Here is a 12373-nt window from a genome sequence, read left to right as displayed (position 1 = left end):
TGAATATGTCTGTCTCTGTGTACTGTACATATGTGTAGTACGTGTATACTTCTTTACCCTCCTTGTTGCTTGTTCCTTTTATCCCTGGGGAAAGAGAGAAAAGCAGCTCACCAGCCCAGCAGTAGTCAGCAGCCTAACATTTCTTCCTTTCTAATCACCCCCTCCCTCTAATTGTGGTTTGGACAATCTCCTTTCTCTCCTAACTCATGTAGCTCTGCTGCCTGTCTCACCATGCAAGTCCATACAAGCCAGGCACTTATTTTGACATGCCTTACTAAACAATGGCCTCTGTGTAAATAGAGAGCGAGAGGTGTGTGTGTGTGTTTGTGTGCGTGTGTATGTGTGTGCGTGTGTGTATGTGTGTGCGTGTGAGCGAGCGAGAGACACACTTTTGAGTGGAGCTGCGCCCTTGCAAGGCTGAAGTCTCAGATGAAGAGGTGGTTAACAGTGTTCATCCCAGGGCCTTGTGTGGAGAAACTACAGGGCCTTGTGTGGTGAAACTACAGGGAAACTGGCACAGTATAGGGCCTTGTGTGGAGAAACTACAGGGCCTTGTGCGGAGAAACTACAGGAAACTGGCAAAGTACAGGGCCTTGTGTGGAGAAACTACAGGGCCTTGTGTGGCGAAACTACAGGGAAACTGGCACAGTACAGGGCCTTGTGTGGAGAAACTACAGGGCCTTGTGTGGCGAAACCTCAGGGAAACTGGCACAGTACAAACTATCTCAATTGGGTTGAGGTATAGCCTCGTTATTGTTATTTTATTGTTGCTCTTTAATTATTAGATATTTTTCTATTTTCTCCTTTTATTTAAAAAATATATGTTTTTCACTTCAGTTTAATTTAGTAAATACTTTCTTAACATTTATTTTTCTTAAAACAGCATTGTTGGTTAAGAGCTTGTAAGTAAGCATTTCACTGTAAGGTCTACAGCTGTTGTATTTGGCGCATGTCAAATACAATTTGATTTAGATTTTTTGATTAGAATATGGTTGTTATTCTTTTATTGACCTGATTTAGTCAATAAAATGTAATTGTTCATATTATCTTTCAGAAAACATTTGTATATTGTCCCATACAATAATCTGTACTCTTAATGTTTTGCCCCCCCCCCCCCCCCCCCCCCCCCCCAAAATAATGTCAATAAATTGTCAACCCCACTGCATGAATTGGCGACCCTACTGCAGTTTCCCAGCAACCCCGACATTGAATACCACTGTGGTGAACATAAAGGGTTGCACACAACAAGCAGGAATGCTAAATGACATGCCGATTGTTTATAGTATGAGGTTTTCATACTCACAACAGTTACCATTTAATTTACAACTAACAGTGTTCTTACTTCCTGTTTGATTTACAACTAACAGTGTTCTTACTTCCTGTTTGATTTACAACTAACAGTGTTCTTACTCCCTGTTTGATTTACAACTAACAGTGTTCTTACTCCCTGTTTGATTTACAACTAACAGTGTTCTTACTCCCTGTTTGATTTACAACTAACAGTGTTCTTACTCCCTGTTTGATTTACAACTAACAGTGTTCTTACTCCCTATTTGATTTACAACTAACAGTGTTCTTACTCCCTGTTTGAGATTGTTTTCCTTGATTTATTTTTTAAACGCTTCCAATTTATCAGCCCATTTCATGTTATTTAGGCGTATCCATTCAAAATATGCAGCAAAGATGAAAAATGTAAAATTGTAAGTTGAAGGTCAGAGGCAGCAGGTAATATTTCTCTATTTCTCTCAGAGAATTCCTTAGGGTACTATTCTCAATGACTTGTTAAGTAGATGTAATGGGAAACACATTGTGGACTTCAACCCAGTGGCTGTACATAGGCTACACACACAATACCGCCTCACACTACCAGGAGATTATTTGCTGTGTCCAACATGACGAACAGCTGCTCTGGGTCTGACTCTGGACACGTCCAAAAAGTTAGCATGTGTGTCGAGAGAGAAATGCTGGGCCTGTACAGAGCGGAATGCCTGTTTGAGTCATGACGTATTGTAGCATGCATTGCATGATCTGTATGTGGGAGCGGAAGGAGAGAATGAATGACCTGTGGGAAGATCGCAACCGCTCTGAGTAATATGGTCAGAATGTTATATTTCTGATGTTTCTTTTATCTCAACAATTGACCCTCCCCATACCCACTCACACAAACACGCACGCACACACACACACACACACACACACACACACACACACACACACACACACACACACACACACACACACACACACACACACACACACACACACACACACACACACACACACACACACACACACACACACACACGGTCTCTCTCCCTCTCTCTTTTCCCTTTAGAAACACTGTGATGCTGTTTGTGTCAATGTCTGTATGGAGCATTGTCGCAGAAAATACATTGTACTGTAGCAAGTTGTCAGAGAGTCTATTGAAAGAGGCTCGTATGCTTCCCTCCTGTCCCATCACTTTGGATTAGACCCTGTGTAGAGCAGAAGGGCTTCTCTCATCATCCTCTTTATCTAAGAGGGTTTCAGCCAGAGGTTTGGTGGCACAAGTGGCAGTTTCTCAATCCCCCCACCACTTCGTTCAAGAGTTAAGCACACACAGGAAACTTACATGCATTTACACGCACGCACGCACACACACACACACACACACACACACACACACACTCAAGCACATCCTGTTGTCATACCCCCATTGTCAAATGTCACCACTGGGCATCTCTCTCTCATGTTTGATTCAGTCAGTGTAATAGGTGTGGAAAAACAGTGTTTTCTCAGGGACTGACTTTCTCCTTTCCCCCTGATGCCTGTCAGGCTGCCTCTAAAAGGATGACAGACAGGGCAAAAACCTCTACAGCCTCTGTGCCTGTGTGTCTGTCTGTCTGTCTGTCTTATCTGCGTGCTTGTGTGTCTGTCTGTCTGTCTGATCTGCGTGCCTGTGTGTCTGTCTGTCTGTCTTGTTTGCGTGCCTGTGTGTCTGTCTGTCTTGTTTGCGTGCCTGTGTGTCTGTCTGTCTTGTTTGCGTGCCTGTGTCTCTTTGTCTGTCTTATCTGCGTGTTTGTGTGTCTGTGTGTCTGTCTGTCTGTTTGATCTGCGTGCCTGTGTGTCTGTCTGTCTGTCTTGTTTGCGTGCCTTTGTGTCTGTCTGTCTTGTTTGCGTGCCTGTGTGTCTGTCTGTCTTGTTTGCGTGCCTGTGTGTCTGTCTGTCTTGTTTGTGTGCCTGTGTGTCTCTTTGTCTGTCTTGTCTGCGTGCCTGTGTGTCTCTTTGTCTGTCTTGTCTGCGTGCCTGTGTGTCTGTTTGTGTCACACCCTGACCATAGTTTGCTTTGTATGTTTATAGGTTTTGTTTGGTCAGGGTGTGATCTGAGTGGGCATTCTATGTTGTATGTCTAGTTTGTCTGTTTCTGTGTTTGGCCTGATATGGTTCTCAATCAGAGGCAGGTGTTAGTCATTGTCTCTGATTGGGAACCATATTTAGGTAGCCTGTTTTGTCATTGTGGGTTGTAGGTGATTGTCTATGTGTCAGCACATTTTGTATATAGAGTCACGGTCGTTGTTAATGTATTGTTTTGTTCAGTTTACTTCGTGTTTTCGTCATCCATTAAAATGATGCATTCACGCCACGCGTGAGTACTTTGGTCCGCTTCTTACGACAATCGTGACAGAAGCACCAACCACAAAAGGACCAAGCGGCGTGGTAACGGGCAGCAGCTGCAGCAGTAGCGATGTCAGGACTCCTGGACATGGGAGGACGTTTTGGACGGCAAGGGTTGCTACACATGGGAGGAGATCCTGGCTGGAAGGGATCGCCTCCCATGGGAACAGGTGAGAGCGAGAGGGGCCGGGCAGTCACCGTGTTATGCTGTGGAGCGCATGGTGTCCCCGGTGCGGGTGCATAGCCCGGTACATTCCAGTTCCTCGTATCGGCCGGGCTAGAGTGGGCATCGAGCCAGGTGCCATGAAGCCGGCTCTATGCATCTGGTATCCAGTGCGTCTCCTTGGGCCGGCTTATATGGCACCAGCCTTATGCACGGTGTCCCCGGTTCGCCAGCAAAGCCCAGTGCGGGCTATTCCACCGCGCCGCACTTGCCTGGCTACCGGGAGCATGCAACCAGGTAAGGTTGGGCAGGCTCGGTGCTCAAGAGCTCCAGTGCGCCTGCACGGTCCAGTCTATCCAGTGCCACCTCCATGCACCAGCCCTCCGTTGGCAGCCCTCCGCACCAGGCTGTCTCTCCGTCTTCTGCCTACAGAGTCTTCCTCCTGTCCTGCGCCGCCAGAGTCTTCCTCCTGTCCTGCGCCGCCAGAGTCTTCCTCCTGTCCTGCGCCGCCAGAGTCTTCTTCCTGTCCTGCGCCGCCAGGGTCTTCCTCCTGTCCTGCGCCGCCAGAGTCTTCCTCCTGTCCTGTGCCGCCAGAGTCTTCCTCCTGACCTGCGCCGCCAGAGTCTTCCTCCTGTCCAGAGCCGCTAGAGTCATCCTCCTGTCCAATGGTTATAAATGAGGCCCCTGGTTCCTGGTAGTGCTAAAGCTGGTGTCAGAGAGGTGAAACATAGGCCCCTGGTGCCATGTAGTTCTGAAACTGGGGTCAGGAAGTGAAGCATAGGCCCCTGGTGCCATGTAGTTCTGAAACTGGGGTCAGGAAGTGAAGCATAGGCCCCTGGTGCCTGATAGTACTGAAGCTGGTGTCAAGAGAGGTGAAGCATAGGCCCCTGGTGCCTGGTAGTACTGAAGCTGGTGTCAGAGAAGTGAAACATAGGCCCCTGGTGCCTGGTAGTACTGAATCTGGTGTCAGAGAAGTGAAACATAGGCTCCTGGTGCCTGGTAGTACTGTGCTAGGTGATACTGTACACAGGGCAGCATGCAGACCAGAAAGCTTTACTGTGTGTGTGTGTGTGTTTGTATGTGCGAGTGGATGTGTGTGTGTGTGTGTGTTTGAATGTGCGAGTGGATGTGTGTGTGTGTGTGTTGTGTGTGTGTGTTTTAGGAGGGCGTGCGTGCGTGTGTGTATACATCTGTGTGCAGGCAGGGAAAAGCATGCCCGTATCAAGCTGTCATCCACTTATTGCTGCTAGCTGGTCAGTTTAGAGTTGACATTCCATTCCTGTTTAAAGCCTAGGCAGCGTCGCCTCTCATACCTCCTCCTGTTTGAGGAAATATTGTTAGAACTTTGCCATAAAGAGTGAAAAATCAAGGGCTTTTCTGAATGTAGCTTGTGTTGTTTTGTTCCCTGTCTTGCTGTTATCAGACATACTGTACACCCTTCATCATCTGGACCTTACAGAGATATGTAGTTTAAGTCTTTTTACACCTGAATTGTGGAATAATCTCCCAAACTACAATGTGATGATTTAGTGCCTCTAGGGCATTTCAGACAGCTGATTGAGGACCTTTTGAATGAAAACAGTTGTTTTCTTCTCTGTTTTGCTTTTTGTAGTGTCACGACTCCTACCGAAGGTGGCTCCCCTTCCTGTTCGGGTGGCGCTCAGCGTCATCGTCACCGGCCTACTAGCTGCCACTGATCTTTTTTTCCCCCTTGTCTGTTTATTAGTTACACGTGTGTTCAGTTAGGTTAAATGGTTGGGGCTTTATTATCCAGCCGGCCCGCCTGCTGGTGTGCGGGATTATTTTCAGTGTACGATTGTGCACGACTGTAAGTCCCGCTTGTCCGTCTATGTGTGTTTTGCTGAACTGTTTAGTTCCCCGTGTTTTGGGGCATTTGTTTGGGTTGGCGTCGTTTTCACCGGTGTGGTGAATTAAACGTTTTGCTACCCTGAACTTTCTGTTTCCTGCGCCTGACTTCTTCCTCCACTACACCCCGGGCATTACAGTGTACTGATGTGTATATTTTTGTAATTACTGGGCTCATCTGTAAAAGTGAGAAGCTTGAAACTCAACAGTTTATATATTTTACCTTTATTTAACTAGGCAAGTCAGTTAAGAACAAATTCTTATTTTCAATGATGGCCTAGAAACAGTGGGTTAACTGCCTGTTCAGGGGCAGAACGACAGATTTGTACCTTGTCAGCTCAGGGATTTGATCTTGCAACCTTTCGGTTACTTGTCCAATGCTCTAACCACTAGGCTACCTGCCGCCTGAAAATGACCTACAGTGCCTTCAAAAGGTATTCACACTCCTTGACTTTTTCCACATTTTGTTGTTACAGACTGAATTTAAGATTGTTTCACTGAACTACACATAATATCCCATAATGTCAAAATGGAATTATGGTTTTTAGAAATGTTTGCATTTCTAAAAGCTGAAATTTCTTGAGTCATTAAGTATTTGTTTTGTTATGGCCAAAATAAGTTAATGAGTAAAAATGTGCTTATTAACAAGTCAAATAAGTTGCATGTATTCACTCTGTGAAATAATAGTGTTTCACATGATTTTTGAATGAGTACCTCATCTCTGTACCCCACACATTTTCATTTGATTTTATTTCACCTTTATTTAACCAGGTAGGCCAGTTGAGAACAAGTTCTCATTTACAACTGCAACCTGGCCAAGATAAAGCAAAGCAGTGCGACAAAAAAGAGTTACACATAAACAAACGTAAAGTCAGTAACACAATAGAAAAATCTATGTACAGTGTGTGCAAATGTAGTAAGATTAGGGAGGTAAGGCAAGGAGTGAGTGAAGGATGAGTGAAGGAGGCTTTGTTGCTTTGTTACGAAATAGGAATCCGATTCTAGATTTAATTTTGGATTGGAAATGCTTAATGTGAGTCTGGAAGGAGAGTTTATAGTCTAAACAGACATCTAGGTATTTGTAGTTGTCCACATATACTAAGTCAGAACCGTCCAGAGTAGTGGTGATAGTCTGGCGGGAGTGTGCGGGCAGAAATCGGTTGAAGAGCATGCACTTAGTTTTACTAGCATTTAAAAGAAGTTGGAGGCCAAAAGAAGGAGTGTTATATGGCATGTAAGCTCGTTTGGAGGTTTGTTAGCACAGTGTCCATAGAAGGGCCAGATTTATACGTAGAGGTGGATCAGAGAATCACCAGCAGCAAGAGCGACATCATTGATGTATACAGAGAACAGAGTCGGCCTGAGAATTGAACCCTGTGGCTCCCCCATAGAGACTACCAGAGGTCCGGAAAACAGTCCCATTGATTTGACACACTGAACTCTATCTGAGAAGTAGCAACCTTGGTTAGCGTGCACTGCGCCCGGCCCGCCACAAGAGTCACTGGTGCGCAATGAGACAAGGATATCCCTACCGACCAAACCCTCCCTAACCCCGACGACTCTAGGCCAATTGTGCATCGCCCCACGGACATCTCGGTCGCAGCCGGTTACGACAGAGCCTGGGCACGAACCCAGAGTCTCTGGTGGCACACCTGGTGCTGCAGTACAGCGCCCTTAACCACAGCGCCACCCGGGAGGCCCCAAAACGGCTATCTAAGGCATATTGAGCAGGGCTGGAGGCTCTACAGTGAAATAAGACAATAATCACTAAGCAAAACAGCAGTAGACAAGGCAGTGTCTTCGGCAAGTATTCAGACCCGTTGACTATTTGTACATTTTGTTACGTTACAGCCTTATTCAGTATTCAGACCCTTTACTAAAGCCCCGTCGGCAGTGATTATAGCCTGGAGTCTTCTTGGGTATGACGCTACAACCTTGGCACACCTGTACTTGGGGAGTCTCTCCCATTCTTCTTCGCATATTCTCTCAAGCTCTATCAGGTTGGAGGGGAGCATTGTTGCACAGCTGGGCCACTCAAGGACATTCAGAGACTTGTCCCAAAGCCACTCCTGCCTTGTCTTGGCTGTGTGAACCTTCACCGCAGTCTGAGGTCCTGAGCGCTCTGAAGCAGGTTTTCATCAAGGACCTCTCTGTACTTTGCTCCGTTCATCTTTTCCTTGATACTGACTAGTCTCCCAATCCCTGTCACTGAAAAACATCCCCACAGCATGATGATGTCACCACCATGCTTCACCTTAGGGATGGTGCCAGGTTTCATCCAGACGTGAAGCTTGGCATCCAAGCCAAAGAGTTCAATCTTGGTTTCATCAGACCAGAGAATCTTGTCATGTGCCTTTTACTGAGGAGTGGCTTCTGTCTGGCCACTCTACCATAAAGGTCTGATTGGTGGAGCGCTGCAGAGATGGTTGTCCTTCCAGAAGTTTCTCCCATCTCCACAGAGGATCTCTAGAGCTCTGTCAAGGTGACCATCGGGTTCTTGGTCACCTCCCTGACCAAGGCCCTTCTCCCCTGATTGCTCAGTTCTCCGGGTGGCCAGCTCTAGGAAGAGTCTTGGTGGTTCCAAACTTCTTCCATTTAAGAATGATGGAGGCCACTGTGTTCTTGGGGACCTTCAATTCCACAGAAATGTTTTGGTACCCTTCCCCAGAACTGTGCCTCGACACAATCCTGTCTTGGAGCTCTACGGACATTTCCTTTGGTCTCTTGGCTCGGAGTGTGCCTTTCCAAATCATGTCCAATCAATTGAATTGACTATAGGTGGACTCCAATCAAGTTGTAGAAACATCTCAAGGATGACCAATGGAAACAGGATGCACCTGAACTCAATTTGGAGTCTCATAGCAAAGGGTCTGAATACTTCTGTAAATAAGGTATTTCTGTTTCCTGTTTTCCATTTGTCATTATGGGGTGATGTGTGTAGATTGCTGAGCATTAAAACAAATGTCATCCATTTTAGAATAAGTCTGTAAAGTAAAAGTAAAAAAAATGTCATCCATTTTAGAATAAGTCTGTAAAGTAAAAAAATGCGGAAAAAATCAATGGTTCTGAAGACTTTCCAAAAGCAGACATTGAATATCGGTTTGAGTGTGGTGAAGCTATTAATTCTGGTGTATCGATATACCCAGTCACTACAAAGATACAGGCATCCTTCCTAATTCAGTTGCTGGAGAAGAAGAAGGAAACCGCTCAGGGTTGAGGCCAATGGTGACTTTAAAACAGTTATAGAGTTTAATGGCTGTGATAGGAGAAAACTGAAGATTGATCAACAACATTGTAGTTAGTCCACAATGCTAACCTTATTTACAAAGTGAAAAGAAGGAAGCCTGTACAGAATACATTCATATTCTGAAACATACATCCGGTTTGCAACAAGGCGCAAAAGTAATACTGCAAAAAATATGGCAAAGCAATACACTTTTTGTCCTGAAACAAAGTGTTATGTTTGCGGCAAATCCAAAACAGCACATTACTGAGTACCACTCTCCATATTTTCAAGCATAGTGGTGGCTGCATCATGTTATGTGTATGCTTGTAATCATTAAGGACTAGGACGTTTTTCAGGATAAAAAAGAAAATAATTGAGCTAATCACAGGCAAATTCCTAGAGGAAAACCTGGTTCAGTATGCTTTTTACCAGACACTGGGATATGAATTCAACTTTCAGCAGGACAATAACCTGAAACACAAGGCCAAATATAATTATGAATGTTCCTGAGTGGCCTAGTTACAGTTTTGACTTCAATCGACTCGAAGATCTATGGCAAGACTTGAAAATGGCTGTATAGCAATGATCAACAACCAACTTGACAGAGCTTGAAGAATTAAAAAAATTATAATGTGCAAATATTGTACAATCCAGGTGTGCAAAGCTCTTAAAGACTTACCCAGAAAGCCAAATGTGATTCTAACATGTATTGACTCAGGGGTATTTCATTTTCAATAAATTAGCAAAAATGTCTAAAAACATGGTTTTACTCTGTCGTTATGGTGTATTACGTGTAGATGGGTGAGATTGATTTAATTTGGCCTGTAACACAACAAAATGTGGAATTAGTCAAGAGGTATGAATACTTTCTGAAGGTACAATATTTATTATATGTGTCATGCTGGAAAAACATACTGTAAGAAAGCTGTAAATATGAAGCAAAACGAGAGTTACAGTTGGTAGTTTCAGTGCTAAGTTAGGCCTTGCTGTGTCTGCAACGTGAAGATGTTTCTCACACATAGTCCATTCATTCTGCAGCTGCATTAGGGCTGACTGGTGGAGGGGGCGAACTGAATCCCCTAAAACATTCTTCTCACGCTGTTCTCCCTCGACAGGCCTTGGCTGACGGCTGTTACAGGGACATGGTGGGGATGGGAGTAGTGTGTGTCCGTTTGTGTATGTATAATATTAAGGTTATTACACGACCATCTCATGGGCACACATCTGTCTGGCGCTGGCTCTGGGTCTAGCTGGGAAGACAACAGATGTTTGACTAGAAATCCAGGACAGCTGATAGTGCTCTCCTCTCCGATGGGATCTTGGCTGCATTGTCCCAACCCCCTCTGTTCCTTCTGATCGTTCTGCCAATGCTGCTGGTCATCGATTGTTCACGGAGACAAATGGTTAGAATTCCTATCCCCTTGCACTGTAAACAACAGCTGGGCAAATTTAGAGGGGTTAACTTGTCTTAAGGCTTCTCCCTGTGGCCTCAGTCGGCTGTCCTTCCATACCCCGTAGAATGTGTTTCTCTCGCTTTTGGTCTGTACCTCCTTTTACACCAGGGATCGGCAACTTTGATGAGGTTGGGGGCCTCAAAAAATCTGAACTCATCATGAGGGGCCGCAGTGGCTGCAATTCTACACATTTTGCCATAGATTTGGAGAGAAATGTTAGCAGTTTTTAATATGATATCTGAATGAAAGTTTCTAGATGTTGTGAATTACCCCGGTTGGTAATTCGACAATGATTACTAGATGTTTAGATAGTTGGCTAGACGAACTTACCAATCTAAAAAATGTTTGCGACATGGGCTAATTGAGGGACAATTGATGCACAACCAAATTTCGAAATTGCACCTTGTGTATTCTACTACTCCAACTCTCAATAGTAAGTTGAGACTCTGACTGTGTTCCCAAACAATTTTTGCTTTTATGTTTTTGAAATTGATCCTAAAAATTGGGGGCCAGTTGCCCGTCCCTAAACAGAAGACTTACAGGGATGCATATCAAGTGACAATTCGGCAAACATTGAGCAGGGAGCAGGACCTTTATCTGGAGGCAATGATAACAGGGATTTTTCTGCCATTGAAATCCTTGGCGTTTTTTCTGGTTGCCTAAGTCCAAACCGTAAAAAATAGAAATCATGAAAAAAAACGCTTTAAGTGTAAACTTAAATGACCATTGCCATGGCCCCTGCCACGGCCACCACCTAAGCCGCTTTTTGATCCAGAAAAAACGATGGATAACCGAAATACAGTGGACATGTCCCAACTTCTAGAGGGACCTAAAGGTTACACTAGCTTCTGTGTTAAAGGTGCAGGGTTGGAAAAAAACCGAATGTTTCTAAAAGTGTGATAACTGACACTACATTGTTTATTGATTAACTTATCAAGTGATGAAGCACTGACTGACAAGCAATGAATGTGGTCTAGTCTATGAGGATTTTTTTTGCCAGTATGGCAATGTGTCTCTCGTCCAGAGAGAGAGGGAGGGAGAATGCACGAGAGAGAGAATGAGTGAGAGAGAGTGAGAGATATAGGGAGAGAGAGAGAGAGGGAAAGAAAGAGAGAGAGAGAACGAACGACATAGCGAGAGAGCGAGAGCAAGAGAGAGAACCCCATCAGACCCCATCTATCCCAAGGGAGTGGGACTGGGAAGCAGGAGATGATCACACCAACGGTTGGCTGGTTGGCTCCAGTGAAAAGAAATTGTCCAGTCAGCGGTTTCCTTTTAAAAAAGTCCCGGGATTGTTGTTGTAGGGTGTTCAGTCAGGGGAGATAGGATTTGAGGGAGAGATCAAGTTATTTATTAGTCGGAGACAATTAAATGGGAAACTATGCCATGATGGGTGCGGGTGGAAATGGGAACTGGCGTGCCATGCCAACTGGAAATGCCAAGGGTGGCATGCTGCCTGGGAAGTATGCAAACATATAGCTCAGGTTTTAGACAACAACAGGGTCCGGTGGGGATGATATGGACCCAGGAAGAGAGAGGTTAAGGCTCTGTTTTTGAGAGAGTAGGCTGGATAACTTGGGTGGTATCATCAATGCATTATCAAGATGATCAGATATCAGATTTGCTGCCTTAGTGCTCAATGTCTTCAATTAGATTTGTGTAGTTTTATTGTGTCAGTAATGACCTTCCACAGAGATTAGATCTCTTTGAGAATATAGACTCCTTCCCCTATTGAACTGTTATCAAATGCAGGTATGAAAATGAACACCATCCCATACCTATTTCCCTCTTCTCCAAATGCATTTAACAATCTCTTCACACCTTGACGTAATGAAGGGATCACCCTCTGGTTTTGAGGTGGGACCTTTCAGTGACTGCTACACTGTGAAAATGTTTTAACAATCTTTCCATGATAAAGTGCTTGCTTCCTGATCCTCTGCTGAGGGTCCATCATAATGCTCTGATTGTGGTATGCTGCTCTGGACCAGGCCGCCTGCCTGCCTGCCTGCA

The 12373-nt window shown here is 44.9% G+C and overlaps 1 protein-coding gene across 10 annotated transcripts in view; it reads left to right on the top strand.

Moving 5' to 3' along the window:
* The window catches only part of hspg2 (heparan sulfate proteoglycan 2), a 193513-nt gene that overhangs the window by 38898 nt on the left and 142242 nt on the right, over positions 1-12373 (top strand). The gene's annotated exons all lie outside the window — the stretch shown is intronic.

This window comes from Oncorhynchus kisutch, linkage group LG17 (genome assembly GCF_002021735.2).
Source record: "Oncorhynchus kisutch isolate 150728-3 linkage group LG17, Okis_V2, whole genome shotgun sequence".
Taxonomy (NCBI): Eukaryota; Metazoa; Chordata; class Actinopteri; order Salmoniformes; family Salmonidae; genus Oncorhynchus; species Oncorhynchus kisutch.
The sequence above is the reverse complement of the archived record's forward strand: the minus strand, read 5'-3'. Positions and strand labels throughout refer to the sequence as shown.